The sequence below is a fragment of the Triticum aestivum genome, chromosome 3A (assembly GCF_018294505.1).
Source record: "Triticum aestivum cultivar Chinese Spring chromosome 3A, IWGSC CS RefSeq v2.1, whole genome shotgun sequence".
In the NCBI taxonomy this organism is placed as follows: Eukaryota; Viridiplantae; Streptophyta; class Magnoliopsida; order Poales; family Poaceae; genus Triticum; species Triticum aestivum.
Genome location: NC_057800.1, coordinates 668,570,731 through 668,588,276, shown reverse-complemented (window position 1 = coordinate 668,588,276; position 17,546 = coordinate 668,570,731). Strand labels below are relative to the sequence as shown.

The window sequence follows — 17,546 nt, the reverse complement described above, 5'->3', positions numbered from 1 at the left end:
TCTCAGAAAAAGTTATGAATATTTCTCAATAAACAGATGAGAATAATAAGATTTAATTATGACTTGTGATGATGAGATATTAATATGTGATAATTCCAACTCAGTTCTCATGAAAGTTTGTAAAACTTCGAAATGTTTGAACCTCTGTTAAATCCCAGTCAGAAAAAATTCTATATGCTGAAACTAAAATTGTTTTTGTGTGAGTAACCATAAAATAGTGAAAAAAATAAAAAAGAGAAACGCACTGAAGAGGCAGCCCCGGCCCATCTTTCTTTAAGCCCACTATACGTAGTCGGCACACCCTCAACGCCAGCCTCTTCCATTGCTATCCCTAAAAAAAGCCTCTTCCATTGCTCTGTCCCCAGCGCCGGCACTCTTCTGCTCAGTCTAGCCTCGCTCTGTCTCCCCGATCTGCTCGAGAGCCTCCTGCACGCGGCGGACTCACTCCCCTCTGCCTCAGCTCACCGTCCTCCTGCTGTCGCACAGCGGCGATACCACCACGACGCCGCTCGCTTCCTTTCACTGTACTCGTTAGGCCGGCGCTTCCCTTCGTGTCCGCCGTCGGCGCGAGGCGCCGGCTGGCGGAAGCTCTCCCCAAGGCCTCCTCTCCCCGACACGCAGTCGGATGCTTCGTCCTCTCCCGCCACGACATCGCCCAGCACATTCTACCCCCCCTATGGCTCTGCCCGCCGCTTCCTCTCCCCACCATGATCTTATATTTGGGCTAACCCCGTCGGTATTCCCTTGATCTACTCTATTGACTATTGCCGTCGTCCGGGCGGAGCTGTACGGCGCGCAGGGTACGGCGGCGGCAAGGTATCTCGATTCCTCGCTAATTGTTTGTGCTTATCTTGTATGTATGGGTAGGCTGGTCCAGGATTAATTGTTTATGTGGATGCAAAATTAGTGCTTCCTAGAATGTAAAGCGCAAGTGCTTTCTATACCAATTTGATAATTTATATAGGTGTCAGCTTTTCATACTGCAGATTTGTCTGGATGGAATCCCTATGGTTGATCCCAGTACACGCAGGACCCTAAGGATTTATCCCCTTGATACACTCACGAAATGGGAGGTTTGTTCATCAGGATCTTTTCAGAATTTATTGTCATAATTTCTCATCATTGTTATGGTACTTAGTAGTTAGGTTATTCTAATTGTTCACACTTTGCTTACTTAGGTTTTGGATTCAACTGTAATTGTGATTTGTGCAAAGACTTTGGTATACTTTGAAGCAAAGCTAACAAGGCTAAAGTCAAACAGCTATGCCTCCAATGCTTTGCTTGACACTGTGACAGTAGCAACAGTCCAGGTATTAGAACACCACCATTCTCTTTTCACTATTCGTGAGCAGCCTCCTTACTATATTGAAAACAATGAAATTTCTTCTTCTCAATGCTTTAATGTCTGTATATTTTTTAGTTTTGTTTCTTTGGTAGTGTTGCTGCTTCACAGTTGAACTATATGTGTAATAACTATCAGTAGTCTAGGTTAGCATTAGGGTCGTTTTAGAATCACTTAAAAATTAGAATCTGATCTGATCATGTTCTCGTTTTGTCTAATCTTGGAGTAAGTTTCTCTTGAATATATGTGATCTGTTTTGTTATCTTTTAAATGTTTTGTTTCTGCTGGCCCGTCTGCCTGTCTGAAGCACACTAACTTCTTTGCATGCTCTAGGTATGAATAACACCGTGTAGTGTTTGAACAAATTTTAAACCAATGCTAGTAGCAAACCAAAAGCATCAGCCTCGTCTTCACATAGTAGGTTCATATCAGTCTGGTTGATACAACAATCCAGAGCCACAATATAGTATGAAAGAAGGACTGCAAATTGCAAATTCAAGTATACACTCTCAGAGATTCTGAATTTGCACACATAGTTTGCACAATCATAATGGAGACCATCAATGTGGTCAAAATTTAATCCATGTAGTAATTGGACACATCATAAAGAAAAAACTATGAATGAGTGATTGGTTGAAGACATGAAGATATGCTCCTTGAAGATGCTGAAGTAGTTTTGAATTCCAACTCCGAAGTTGACTTTTGGATTGTTATGTAGAATCAATGGTTCTGTAGAATTAAAATAATGAATTTAAGGTTAGAAAATTAGCAATGCAATGTAAAACTTAAATGTGTAAGTTGTTAGTAAATTAACCTACAAATTTTGAAAAAGATTTGAGAGGTTGCATTACCTATTTGGTGAGGACTTTTGTGTAGACAATATTTTCTGTGTATGACTCTTTGTACCGATTGTTTAATTATTCTTCTTTTTGTCCTCTTTTGTGTTTGTGCGTTTTGTACCGATCTTCTTATTATTTCCTGTCTTCTTCTCCTTCTTCTTGTTCTCCTTTGTGTCTGTGTCTCCTGCACTGATCTTCTTATCCGTCCCCTTGTTCTCATCATGTGTTCCTGTTAATACTTTTATGTTTGATGTCACGGTCGCTCTAGAAAGAGCGACATATAGTTGACCATGCGAGAAAACCAGTTCAGGCAGGTAGACGCCGACATTTGGTATTGTCTGACCTTGTGATTTGTTTATTGTCATTGCAAAACTTAGCCTCACTGGAAATTGTTTCCTCTTGAAATTGAATGGAAACATGTCGTCATCAGATGGGCATAATGGTATCCATGGCAAGAAAACTCGCATTCCAGAGTGCTGACCTACTACAATCTCTGCATCAATTGCATATTTCTGGAATCCACATACGACCAATCTTGTGCCATTGTAGAGTCCATTAGCGGGGTCGATGTTCCTTAGTAGTATGATTGGACAATTTATTTTCAGCTTTAGCATATGTGGAGGCAGTCCATTTGGGGTGAGGGTGTTTAGGAATTCTAGTGGATAGTAGTTATGTGGGTCGTCTTCTACAGAGTCGAAGCTGTGGTACACCATCTCCTCTCCTTTGAAGCGATCAATCATTTTTAGGTTTATTTTGTCTATGGAGTTGTTCCTTGTGGATAAAATTGCTCTTGACGTGATGTCTTTTGGATCTTTTAGGGAAGCATTGTCCGTTTCGTAGATACTGTCGATGAGTCTATACAGGCCATTATCATCCGTCTTATTTGGCACGCATATACTTGCAGGTAGAAGTATTTTAGTATCATCATTTGTCTCGGTTCCGTTTCCAATGCGTAGTAGGTATTCTGCGAACCACTTGTTGTTTTGAGCCCTCATGTTGTGCACAAGCTTCAATTGACGCATGGAATTCCAAAGCTCGGACCCGCGTAGTGATGCATCTACTATCTGGGCTCTTGTTCCCTTTCGAACAACGGGGAGCACTTGCCTAAAGTCTCCTCCAAATACGACTGTTTTACCACCAAATGGAAGATCTGGTCTGTCCATTATGTCTCACATGCTTTTGTCTAGCGCCTCCACTGTCTGCCTCTTAGTCATAGATGCTTCGTCCCAGATTATTAGTGATGCTGCTTGAAGTAGCTTGGTTGTCCCACTTTGTTTTGTGAATCCACAAATAGCTCCATCGTCTATTTTTAGTGGAATCTTGAACCTTGAGTGTGCGGTCCTCCCTCCAGGCATTATGGAAGCAGCAACACCGAAAGTGGCCGTCGCCATAGCAATCTTGCCTTGTCCGCGTATTGTGGCCAGGAGTGCCCTGTAAAGAAAAGTTTTTCCTGTGCCTCCTGGTCCATCGACAAAGAATATGCCTCCTATTTGGCAGTCAATTGCATGTAGGATTTCATCATAGGCCTTTCTTTGCTCGTTGTTTAGGTTTCTATGTAAAGATGCGTCCTCTAGGTTCACCTCGATCGAGGTCTCCTCGATGATCTCCCTAGGTACGTCGTCTGTCATCTCATGTTGTTTCTCGATCTCTAGAAGAGGAAATGATTTTATGTCTTTTCCCATTGAGTGCAACATGTCTCTGATATTTCTAAGCACCATATGTTCGACCGTGTGCTTGCATTTGCAGTTTCTGATGTAGTCTTCTGACATTGACTCGAGGTGTTTGTTCCAGAGGCTACGGACATCGCTGGGCTCGCAAAACACCAGGATTGTCGCCAATAGCCTTCGTAGCGATGATGACATTTGAAACAACTGCGCTTCTGTCATGCAGTCATCCAATGTGTTGTCTGCCTCAATGAGCCCCCGTTTTTCTGCAGCTTCACGGAAGGTTGGCATTAGTTGTCCTTCGACTGTTCTTAGGTCTTCCTAGCTAGTGGCGCCTGTCACATGGTTTAGGAGAACTCGGAGATAGTATCGTTCTCCTTCAGCTGGGTGTGCTGAGATGATTCTGCCAACCTGGAACAGAGCGGCCTGTTTTCTCTCTTGCCAAAACTTCCCGTGTGTTTGCCAAGTATAATATTCCGGAAAGTCTCCGTACAGTATGCCTCGTGCTTTCTCATGTAAGCTATTTGCATGAAAGTACGCTGTCAACATTGATATTTCTGTGCCTTCACGGTTGATAACATTCTTTATTTTCTCTTTGCCATGATATGAAACCATGTGCATATTTGGGAGATGCAGCTGTAGTTGCAAGACTGGCGGGTGCATTTTTCTTAGTTCGAAGCCATATATTCTCCACAGTGCTTCTGGTGGCGTCACCCAGCGTGCGTCTCGGTATTGTTGGATCTCGTCGATTTCGGCTTCTTTTGCTTTGTCAATTACAGATATAGATGCTCGATCATGACCCTTGTAGATGTACTTGAACAGGTACTTAACGGCTTTAATGCTTGAGCATATCTCAACATTTATGTGGCAGTTGAACATCCTTAATAGATAGGGGTTATAAGGAACCACCCACCTGTTATCCAGTTTGCAATATCGGACCGTTTCAGTCCGACCATCATTGCGTCTCCTATATATTGGGTAGGAGTCCTTGCCTTGAATCGTAGTTTGGGTAAATGGCCTTGGATAATTGTTCTTGCATGACGGACGATTCTTTGTGCATGGACATAATTTATTCAATGCACCACAAGGGCCATGCATCATATGTTTGATTACCATTTTGTAGAGCTTTGGTACTTGTGCTTGTTAGGGAGCTCAGCGGAGATGATTTTGTCATACTGTTCTGGACATGTGTACTTATATTTTCTGGTCATGATCAGCAAAAAGTGAGCATGTGGCAACCCCCTCTTTTGGAACTCTACAACATATGTATAACCTTTCCGAGAATGGCCTTCTGAAATAGTTGCTTCTTCATTTCTTCTTGCTTCGCCCTAAAAACATGAACTACAATATCTGGGCGATCTTGTGGTGTTTGCCCGGATTGTAGTTCACGTGTGATCTCGTCCCAATTGGGGTTGCAGGTCATTGTGAGGAATATGTCTGGCTTTCCATATTTTCTAACCAAAGCCATAGCATCTAGATACCGGCGAAGTTTATCGCGTGGTCCTCCAATAAATGATGATGCAAGTACTCTCTGTTTTCCGACTGCGTTTCCCTTTTCTTCTCCAGCTTGAATGCTGTCTAGAAGGCCTTGGTATAGATCTGCCCTTATTTCCTTTTGATGATGCCAGATGTAATCTAGTCTAGAGCTTTCAATCTTGACGTATGTATCTACAGCAAACTGCTGGAAAAGTCGTCCGCCATGCAATATTGGGTTGAATATGTTTGGTCGTGTATGCAATTTATAGCAATAGTATTCTTTCATCGTTACCCATAGGCCATTAACTGAATCTGTGCAAATATTGGAACATGGAAAGTTAGTTGCATATGTAGGAATGTTTGATATATGTAAATTGAATTTTGGATAGAACAATGTCTGAAAATTTACCTGGTTCATCATCATCATGGACATCATCAGCATCAATAGCTTCCTCTCGTGTATCCTTCTTTGGGATTTTCCTATGCCAACCCAGTTCAACTCTTGGAAAGAATAGAGGGTACGACAATGGATCATAACACCCATAATATGATCGAATGTGCTCTATTTTGTTGTTGTTCCCATGTAGTATTACATTCTTGTCATAAGTATCTCTTCTTTCATTTCGTTCAATCCACACTGCAGCTACCTCTGAATTGATTGGTGCATTGTAAGTTCTCTGGTCCAATCTTTGGTCAAGGTTCAATATGAGTCTGTAGTCCTCAAGGTTCTGGGCTTGTCCCAAACTCCTGAACTGTTGAGAGTATGGGTTATCACGTAGAATGTCGGTTATTATTCGAATCACCTGCTTGTCTTGCTCGTACATTTCCTCGCGGCAACGGCGGTACTGATGCTCCAAGCTTGGATCATCATCATAGAAGTATAGCTCCAGATGCTTTGGATCTGAGTGACTGTTACTGAATTAGTGTATATTATGGTAGATTTGACCATGTGCTCGAAACGTGTATATACCAGCTGTTCGTATGTCGGTTGTTTCTTTATCAAGGTTGCAGTATAAAGTAGTAAACGAGAAGTGTCCATTGAAAAATCTTATATTGTTTCGAAAATGTCTTGCATCAGAGTCGTTGCTTGTCCAAAGTCTCCTGAGCTCAGGTGGTGTATCTAGATTGGCTAGCCTTATATTTCCTTTTCTGCAGCATAGCCCCTTAGTTTCATGAGAAAATGGCTTCTATACCACCGAGACAAGCATCAACTGCTCATTTGCCATCGAACAAAGCTCCAGTGCTCATATACCAGTAACAAACGAATTCTAGTGCTCATATGCCACTGGCTGTTAGAACAACGTTAGCTCACTGTTTTCAGAGGCCAAAATGACTTGTTTGCCCTCAGTGGCAAATAAGCAACAATGGGAGAACATATCTAGGAAAAAACTGACAACATTTTGCCTGTAATTTCAGCATTTCAGCAAAACAACAGTGCACAGATAACAGTATCAGCATATATATACTTCAGCTACAGAATATTACTCATCAAAGTTCACATCATTTAGAAACCATTCAGCAAACACCAAATTCAGTCATGCATAAGTAAACTCAAGTTTCCATCCCTACCAAAAGACCACAACCGAGAGTAGGTTGTTCACATAAGCAAAGTCTATAGATAAATTAGACATGAAGAGTTGCGATATGTAAATAATATGTGAAATTTTGCTGAATATCACAGTTTCAGCTTCTTGCTTCGAGTGCTCATTGCAGGGCTGTCAGGTGCAACACTCCTCGTGCTTCGAGTGCCCATTGCAGGGCTGTCAGGCGCAACAGATATGGCCTTTGATCTACATTAAAACATCAGATTACATACTATGATGATCCTCGCAGAATATACGTTGCTAACTTACACATTGTCAAAGAAACATTTCATTGAAGATTGTGTAGCTTTCATACCTTGTAGATTTAGAGGTAGTCTTTGATGATTTCGACTTGGCGACATTGTCTTCAATTGCATCACTCGGACATAGAAGTAGAGGCAGTGCAGTTTCAGTTTCAATTGAACATGGAAGAACAACCTTTGTAATGGGTTTGTTCTTTCTTTTGTCCCTGCATTAGTTTCACATATTAGCATCATTAGGACAAGAGTATGATGAAAACAGTAATATTGAAGCAAGCACTACCTTTTTTTGCTTTGCTACTTCAGCATAGGCAGCTAGTGCTTCCGGAGCAGCATCTTTACAGCTTTGCCATCTATGTCCATAGGCCTTGCAAATTGGACATTGGTGCTGGCCTTTATTTCCCTTGCCTTTGCTATTCTCGGCACCACTTTTATGCCTCTGTACTTTTGGCCTCCCAGGGGCCCTCCTAAGGATTGGGGGATTCAAAATGAAATCTTTGTTCACACTTGGCCATTGAGACATGTCGGTCAGGCCAGGAAGAACATGGGCATAAGCTGCAGTGAACTTGGCAACGCTGTAATAGTCATCAACAAAATCTGCTATGGTGACTCCCCTAATTCCAGTAATAAAGTTGATTGCATGTTTGCAAGGCTTCCCAGAGACTTGAAATGCCCGGCATGTGCATGTCCTATTTGATAGATCAGTAATGTGGCGCTTGCCACCCAGCGCAGCACACTCGGCAACCTCTGCAATCATGTCATCTATTCTCTCATATTCAATGTCTAGCCCCCTACTTTTTTCATTCAGCTCATTCATGACACTTGGAAGTATACGTCGACCTTGCAATTTCCTAGCAACCCTTCTCCTCTTCTCATGCTTAACGGTAATCTTCCTCCTGATCTTGTCCATGAGCTGAAACAACATCAAACCTTTGTGCTTGTGGATCCAGTTGTTGAAACACTCGGCCAAATTATTTGTCACATAATCCACTTTGAGGAACATGAATATTTGCTCCTTGACCATATCGTGCTGTGGTACTTCTTTAAGTATGTAATCGCAGCAGCCCTTTTCTGCTCTATGGCTGCCATGTGATAGTCAAAAGCGCGAGGAGTCCATGAATAAGCAGCTGGCCACAAATGATCATCAAAAACTTTGCGATGAAACTTTTTTTTGAAGTTCACAACCAAGTGTCGCATGCATTCCCTATGTTCTGCATACTCAAACACCTTTTCAATTGCAGTGTCAATCCCTTTACCTGCATCTGAACATATGGCTAGGCCAGGGGGAGAGCCAATAGCCTCACGAAGCTTCTCCATAAACCACACCCAACTTTCAGTAGTTTCCGCATCAATAACTCCATATGCTACAGGGTATAGCCAATTGTGCCCATCAATAGCACAAGCAATAGCTAACTGGCCTCTATACTTGCCTGTCAAATGAGTGCTGTCTATCGCCAAGTAAGGTCTGCATCCAGCCAAGAGTCCATCACAGAGAGGCTTCAATCCAACAAACATCCGTATAAAATACTTTTTCTGATCATACTCCATGTGGTCAATCGCAACTATGCTTCCAGGAGACCTCTTCTCAACCTCCGCTTTCCAGGCATACAGCTTGTCAAAAGACTCATCCCAATCACCAAACAACTTAGCCATTGCTAGCCCTTTGCCCCTGAATACTTTTGTATAATTGATCTCGATCTTGTACTTGTCATGTAGCCTCCTTTGTAACTCCTTTTGGCGAACACTAGGATCTTCTTTTATCCAGTCCATGACTTTCTCACACACCCATGCCTTTGAAGCATTATGCTGCTCCTTTTTTTTCTTTGTACTAGCACATGTGTGCTTCTCCAAATGAACCTTGACCTGCAATAAATTGTAATGGGTAAGAAAATAGAGTCAACTCCATTTAATAACAGCTAGAGTATGCAACTAACTAAAATATATACCTCCATAGTTTCTCCATCATCCAACCTCCCAACATGAATTCTCCATGTGCAATCTTTAGACTCGCGACAATGAGCCTTGAATCGTGTAGGCTCACTTTTGTCAACTTGAAAATCAAACTATTTCTTTATGGCATACGTAGCAATTGCCAACCTAAACTCTTCAATATTAGGATACTTTGCACCAACATGCATTGGTGGGTTTTCTTTATCATACACTATTTCTGGAATAACATCTGGTCTAGCATCTTCCGTAACCCACTCCTCGTCATCGCTGCTATCCTCTGCATGCTCACTATTTGGTATATCTTTTTTTTCTCCGAGCTCATCATCACTATCTGAACCAGCACTATCAATTGAGTATTGGTCCTCCTCATCTACACCGACATGTTCATATTCTTCATGTGGATTTGCAAGATATGTATCCATAAGGCATACTTTAGCTTCATCATTTACATTACTTGCTTGACTAGGCAGTGCTATAGAAGGTGTTTGATTCAATGGAGTAAAATGCACATCAACACTATCACTTGGGTCAGATTGTTTGATGATCAGATTACCACTTCTATTTTGATGAAAAGACTACATTTTCAGGCATTCTTCATCATTTGACACACAAATATTGTTGCCACTAATAGAGTCAACGTACTCAAGAATTATATTCTCCACTGAAAATAGTGGAAAAGTTCCAGCAATGGAAGCCACTAGATCCTTCAAGCTTGAGCTACTACCCTCAACAATATCCCAAGTAAATGTAGAATCCCCACAGATTTCGGTTCCACCGCCACAAATCTTCACCTCTACCGTGTAAGTACATGATTGGATCATCCTGTGGATGATGAAACCATATCAATATTTGTATGCTCCTATCTAAAACTTTAGCAAAAATAGACAGACTGAAAAATTACCTAGCACAAATATGAGAGAGAGAGGTGGAGCCGCATTCGTCAGCCACGCCGTCCTCCTCATGGAGCTTGGAAACTTGGGGCAGAGGAGCTGCAGCGAGTGTGCCCACGTACGGAATGATCTCTTGGAGGGCCTCGACCGTGGACATCCCTGACCCGCTCTCCACATCGCTGGAATCCCCGATTCTAGGGTTCTGCGCGACATGGTCGCGGGGAGAGGTCGGTGTTGCTAGTTGGGCTAAGGCAGTTGAAGCCGCGGAGGTCGGGAGGGAGGGAAGCAGGGCCACGACGGGAGGCGGCGGAGGCCGGGGCTGGGGGAGCGGCGCCGTCGGCGGTGCCTCCATAGGCTAGGGCTCGGGGAGCGGCGGAACCTTCGGCATCGGCAAAGGCTGGGGGAGCGGCGGATCCTTCGAGGAGTAGTTAGCCTGAGGGAACGGGAGGGGGAGGAGGGGCATGCGCTGGGGGAGCAGCGGCGGCGGCGGTTCCGCCATGGCCGCTGCTGTTTGCGTGCGTGAACTGCGTGCGTGAACTGGTCGGGTGGTGTGGTGTGCGTTGATTTTTCTATTTTTTTTCTATTCTAAGAGAAGAGATAAGACGAGGGTAAAATTGGAATTCTCAGATTGACTGACAGGAAAACGTAGAGATTCTAACGATGGACTAATGGCGATGGCAAATAAGCACTAGAATTCGTTTGTGTCTGGTATATGAGCACTGGAGCTTTGTTCGATGGCAAATGAGCAATTGATGCTTGTCTCAGTGGTATAGAAGCCATTTTCTCTAGTTTCATACTTGAATTTTGTTGCATGGCAGAAGCTGCAATTTGGTACCATTTTGAGCACATGTGTGTTCTTCGGTATGTTGCTATAGACGAAATCATACGGGTCGGAGTTGTGAAATTCATCATCTTCTGTGATTTCGATTTCCACTTCTCTTTCCCATTCTGTTTTGATTTGTAGCATCAAAAAATTAGCATAGGGTTAATATAATGATGCAAATATATTTAAATTGTATTGAGCATACCTTGCCCTGAAAACATGTATACATACTCGTTTGTGTCTTCTACAAATATGACTTTATCATCACCGTGATCCTCATTGTAAATTGATTGTGTTGGTGCATCTACCACTTTGATGCTTGCATCTCTCTCACATATTACGTCATCATTACCTGTGTAGTAATTTTTTATTGTTATACACATACATACATATAATTTTTTGTATTGCATAATAGTATATATGATATTGGTAATCTTACCGTGGTCATCATTATATAATGACTGTATTCATGCATTTACTTTAATTGTTGGCAATATTGAAGAGGGAATGTCTTCCCACGAAGCTACAGTAGATGTCTGTGTTGGGGCATCTGCTTCTTTGATGCTTGGAAACATTGATGAGGGTATGTCTGTCCAGAAATGATGATTAGTTGTACAGACATGTGTATATCTATTTTGAATGACAGCCTATTGTATAAAATTTAGGGTATTACCGTAAATCACGACTTCTGGTTGCTGTAGAGGTTCTGTGTCATCGTTGCCGGTTTCCGTCATGGAAGCGTCTTCAGAAGCAGTTTTCGACCGTCTTGTCGTGAATTCTTCGTTACGACGGTGTAGCAATGCTTGTCTTTCTCCTGGCTTCACGTGTTTTTTGTGTTTTACAGGAAAGATAGAAGTATTAGCTTCCTGTTCGGTTGCGATATATGCAGGGTTCTCCATCGCAATTGAGTCTTTGCTTGCTGTGTTGTGCTTCAACTCATTTATATTTTCTATTCTAGCTTTCTTTTGTGCTGGCTGCATATTTGCATATATCTGCCTTTGTTGGGCGCATATTTTTTCTTTCTTTTGTTGATAGGCTTCACGACGCTTTTTGAGATTTTTCCTGTTTTTTTTTCATCGGTCATCTGTGCATTGTGCTCTGCTATTTTTTCTTTCTGTTTTTGATAGGCTTCACGGCGTTTTTTGAGTTGCTCCTGCCTCTTTTCATCGATCATCTGTGCATAACGCTCTCTGTCTCTTTTTCTTCTTTGTTCCTTAGCATCCATTACCGAAGATTGTCAAAAATGCCTGCCTGCATGAGAGTTTTCAATTATAAGAAATTGTTATTTATTTATATTCTTCAAACAACTTTGACATTACCAAGTGAAATGCAAACAAAGGAATTATATATTTCTTGTGGGGAAATCTTTGAGGCTGTAGAGACTGTATTGATATTGTTTGCCCTCCCTTTTTCATAGCAGAAATAGAATGTCCTGCAAGTCTGAATTGTTATTTTCAGTATCATTGACCAATGATCTGTTGCACATGTTCTGATCAGGGTGTAGGGGCATATAGGTGAGTTGAGCAGCGCGCACAGACAGAGCAAACAACCCAGACTGAAAAAGAGGAGAATTTGGTATGGCTATATCTGCTAGAAGTTCAATATATATTTGTGTCAGTTTACTTTTCCTTTCTCATAGAAGAAACAGACTGCCTAATAGTAATCGTTTCTGCTATCTTCATCATAAGTCATTGGCCTAAGTTATATGTTCTGTCAAATTAACATACTACTGCCAAGGATGGGCCTTTGGCTCTATTTAATGTAAACGGGATGAAAATTTGTCATACATGGAAATGGATAAGAAAAGTACCTGATGTAAACCTGACTTGCCAAACAGCTTACTTGAACTGAAGGTAGTTCACAAGGCACGTGTGAAACTGGCTCTGGTTAATTGAACCAAAGAACGGGATTGTGTGAGAATCAACGTGGACATATGGGTGTATTTGTAGTACCAACTGTACCTTATCTCAAGTAGGCTTCGGACTCTTGTAGCTCTCTTAGTAGGATTTGGATTGGATTCCTTTTTATAAGCGTGTCCACTTTCCAGTTCCAATGTATACCTTTTTGGTGTTATTTTGATGCAGAGTCAGACAAGGTTAAGACCTGCCTTTTTTTCGATCGTACAGGAAGGGATTACTTCTTTTTTGAGGGTTTGTCCAAAATTTATTCATCAAAGTCCACAGAGGGTGGGATACAAGTTGTGTCATGGGGCTGGCCCAGCCACACATGACGACCCGAGGCCAGATTAAGGGAAAACCTAGCTAATCTATGTGCCTCATAGTTGTTGGCACGACCTTCAAAAATAAATTTACACGAAAAAGATAGAGCTCTAGCCCTGACTTCGTTGGTAATAGCTGCAGAATTGCACAAAGTACCCTGGTTGATGTCCTGGACCACTTGCTTGGAGTCGCTGGCAACGACAAATTGATTAACTTGGAGATCTTCAGCTAGACATAGTGCCTCACGGCATGCAATCATCTCCATTGTCGCCGGATCGTCCACTCCAGAAATCACAATAGCTGAACTACCCAGATAATTTCCTTCATTATCATGGCACACCGCGGCTGCCGATCCTCTTCTACCCCTCCTGATTCCAGCATCAACGTTGAACTTTATATATTGAGGAGGTGGGGCTCGTGGTCGTCTCGCTGCACTTCTTGCTGGAGGTGGCTGAGCCGCTACATGTTGGACATGCCGGCTCTCCCCTAGCAAAGCTAGCTCTTCCAAGAATCTGTTAATGAACGAGAAGATGGCATGTGGGCTCTGAAAAATTCCTTCATGAATAGCCTTCCGTCGCGATGTCCAAATCACCCATAAGGTTACTGCCAGTTTGACGAACATCTCATGCGGCAGAGCTTCTAGTTGTGTGAACAGCCAGTTTTTGGCCGAAGGTTCAGCGTTCGCAACAAGGTTCATCGCCATATCCTCATCAACCAATGCCCAAGTGCATCGTGAGGAGGTACATTCAAGCAAGGAGTGGCGCCATGAATCTGCACCTCCGCAAAGCCCACACGAGCTGTCGTTCGTCATATGGCGGTGACAGCGTACGTCCTCGGTCGGCAAGGACTGCTTGGCTAGCCTCCATAGGAACATGCGGATTTTGCCAGGAACCCGCGTTCGCCATAAGGATTTCCATGCTCCCTCAGCTCTACTGCCTGACGAGCTTGCCGTCCCATACAACCAAGCTTCTCTTCTGTTCCTCGTCGAGACAAGCATATTATATGCAGATTTAACCGAGAAAACTCCATTCCTCTCGTAGTTCCAGCTGCAGAAATCATCAACATTGCGCGTACACAACGGGATACCCAAGATGACCGGAACATCTAGGGGCAAGAAAGTTTCCCGCACGCGCTCCACGTTCCATGTGGCACTCATAGGATTCAGCAGCTCAGCCACAACAGTTGGCATGTTTGGTGTCAGACAGCCATACGGGCACATCATCTCGGTTCTCGGTAGCCAATTCTCATGCCATATATGAGTTGTGAGGCCATTGCCTATTCTTTTTATAATGCCTTGCTGCAAAGTGTCACGCCCATCTATAATGGCTCTCCATATTTGACTAGGGTGATTTCCCAGGTTGGCATTGAGGATATCTGCGTTGGGAAAGTAAATGCTTTTCAAAAGTCGAGCACTCAAAGTGTTGGGATTCTGGAGAAGGTGCCAAGCTTGTCGGGCAAGCATGGCCAAATTAAAAAGCTCAAAGTCCTTGAATCCAAGTCCTCCCATACTCTTTGGTTGTGTCATAGATTTCCATGAAACCCAATGTGGTTTGCGTTGCCCCTGTTTACTTCCCCACCAAAATTTCCTAATCAGCATGTTTAGGTGTTCGCAGAGCCCCCTCGGTAGTCTGAAGCAAGACATAGAGTAGACCGGAACCGCCTGGGCAACCGCTTTGACAAGGACTTCCTTTCCCGCAGTGGACATAGTGCTGGCTATCCAACTTTGTATCTTGCTCCAAAGGCGATCTTTAAGATACTTAAAGGCTCCATTTTTCGAGCTCCCAATATCAGACGGCATGCCCAAATACTTATCGTTGAGAGTTTCATTCGGGATATTCAGGATGCCTTTAATATCATTGCGAATGTTCTCAGGGACACCTTTACTAAAAAAGATGGATGACTTGCCATAATTGATTCTTTGACCTAAAGATTGACAATAATCGTCCAACACCTGGCTCACCTCGTTAGCACCCATACTATTTGCCTTAAAGAACAGCAGGCTGTCATCTGCGAATAAGAGATGGTTCACCTGTGGCGCACTGGGTGCCACCTGTAGACCACTCATGTGTGATGACCCACTTTTTGATTTTAACAGGCACGAAAGGCCCTCTGCTGCCAACAAGAACAAGTAAGGTGATATCGGGTCCCCCTGTCGGATCCCTTTGGAGGGTGTGAATTCTTCAAGTTTGCATCCATTAAATAAGACCGAGAATTTGACTGAACTTACCAAGCCCATCACAATACCAACCCATCGTTCTGAGAAGCCAAGCTTCAACATAATACCTTGAAGGTACTCCCACTCCACCCTGTCATATGCCTTCATCATATCAAGTTTCAGTGCACAAGATTGGTGTTCCTTTGCCTTGTTTCTTTTCATAAAGTGCAAACACTCGTAAGCTGTAATAATATTGTCAGAGATGAGCCTACCCGGAACAAAGGCGGATTGTTCCTCGGAGATGATATCTGGGAGTACTTGCTTCAAACGGTTGGCAATCACTTTTGAGGCTATTTTATAAAGTACATTGCACAAGCTGATGGGTCAGAATTGTGAAAGTAGGGTAGGATTTTTACCTTCGGAATTAGAACCAGCATGGTTTCATTAATGCATGCGGCTGACTCAGTCCCTTCCACTATTTGCAGTACCACTCTGGTGATGTCATCCCTGCATACCTCCCACTGGCGTTGGAAAAAATGTGCAGGGAACCCGTCCGGACCCGGTGCTTTGGTGGGAAACATTTGGAACAAAGCCACCTTCACCTCATCCTGACTATAAGGTGAATTCAAAAGCTCGTTCATCGCCGGCGTCACCTTGCACGGAACCGTGTCCAAGACCCTATTCATGTCATGCACGCCTTCAGAAGTGTACAGGTTTTTATAGAACATTGTAGCCATCATCTCCATCTCCTCTCTGACTTCCGTGGTTTGGCCATTCTCCTTCAACAGGGATTTTATTTGATTTTTCCTGCGTCGTCGACTAGCACGAAGATGGAAAAAATATGTATTTTTGTCCCCGTGCTTAAGCCACTCGATGTGAGCGCGCTGTCTCCAGAGAATTTCTTCACGATGATACAATTCCACCAGGCGATCTGTAGCTTTTATTTCTGCATGGGAAGGTCCCATCCGACCTGGGATCTGGCGCCATACCTGTAGCTGGCTTTTCAATTGGCTGATCTCCCTTCTCACATTCCCAAAATGCTCCCGGTCCCACTGGGATAAGTCAGCCCCCAAGCTTTTTAATTTATCTGCTACATGCGAGACTGTGTCCCCCTGCGAGTTGTTCCATCTTGCCTGCACGAACCCTTCTAGCGCCGGGTCCCGCTCCCATGCAAGCTCATATTTAAATTGCTTTGGGCCCCTTTTACATGCACGTACATCACTGAACTTGAGAAGTAATGGAACGTGATCGCTTGTGGCGGCTGTTTTGTGCTCGAGAACCGCATCAGGATAGGTCAGTATGAATTCTGCATTTGCGACACATCTATCCAGTCGGACCCTCGTGTAAGTGCCTCCAACGACCTTCTTCTCAAAGGTCCAGTTTAAGCCCTTATAGCCAATATTCGATAGCCCACAGATATCTAGCACATCTCGAAAGGCGTCCATCTGCGCTTGGCTGCGATTGTTCACGCCATCGTGCTCATGTGCTTGAAGGACTTCATTAAAATCGCCGATAACTGCCCAAGGGCCATTACTCGTCCCCACTATTCCTTTAAGCATGTTCCAGGTCTTATATCTCTCAGATACCTGGGCTTCTCCATATACAAAGGTAAACCTCACTCGTGATTCCATTAAACCATCAACCTGGACATCTATATGATACTCAGAGTAGCCAACAATATCAACGTTTATTGCATCATTCCAAAATATTCTAAGGCCTCCGCTCCTTCCATTACTGCTAACGGCAAAACTTCTATCAAAATATAAAGTGCTAGATAAATTTTCAACACGAGTACCCTCTATTTGAGTTTCCAAAATGCATAATATAGAGGGGGCATATTGCTTCGACATATCCCGAAGCTCTTTGACTGTCGCGTGGTTGCCAGCCCCACGACAGTTCCACACAAGGAGACTCATTGCGCTAGGCGCGACCCACTTGGGGGGCCCGCCAAACGCGCATCAGTAGGTTTGTTAACTGTAGAACTCTTCCCATTCGCTTTGTCCGCAGCTGATGGTGTGGGCTTGTTTCTTTTCAGATCCTGCTTCGCGGAAGGGCTTTGTGGGATCGCTGGGGCCGTGAGCAGGAGAGTCTGTTCAGTCTCATGCGTAGATGCAGAAGTATTCATCAAGGTCTTCGCGTCAGCTGCCCCTCGCTTCATGTTGTTCTCCCTTTCCTGCATTTTGATATCTTCAGTTTTCTCATACTCGTCAAAGCCGTGCTGTTCCGTTGGGGCACCTCTTCCCTGACCTCTGCCGGCACGTCCCCTGCCTCCTCCTCCTCCTCCTGATCCTCTTCCTTCTCCCGGCCCTCTACCTGCACCTCTGAATCAAGTAGCTTTTAGGTCC

The 17,546-nt window shown here is 43.5% G+C and overlaps 1 long non-coding RNA gene across 3 annotated transcripts; it reads left to right on the top strand.

The window, feature by feature from the left end:
- Positions 1–342: 342 nt before the first annotated feature.
- Positions 343–16,294, top strand: LOC123063088 (uncharacterized). 3 transcript variants are annotated; one of them, XR_006430058.1, is made up of 7 exons: positions 344–816; positions 987–1,073; positions 1,179–1,310; positions 12,325–12,402; positions 15,142–15,336; positions 15,462–15,604; positions 15,687–16,294. It is a non-coding gene; the product is annotated as an uncharacterized lncRNA (long non-coding RNA). The 3 variants fall into 3 exon arrangements; XR_006430056.1 differs by having other exon boundaries at positions 343–816; positions 15,142–15,604; XR_006430057.1 differs by lacking the exon at positions 15,462–15,604 and having other exon boundaries at positions 346–816.
- Positions 16,295–17,546: the final 1,252 nt, after the last annotated feature.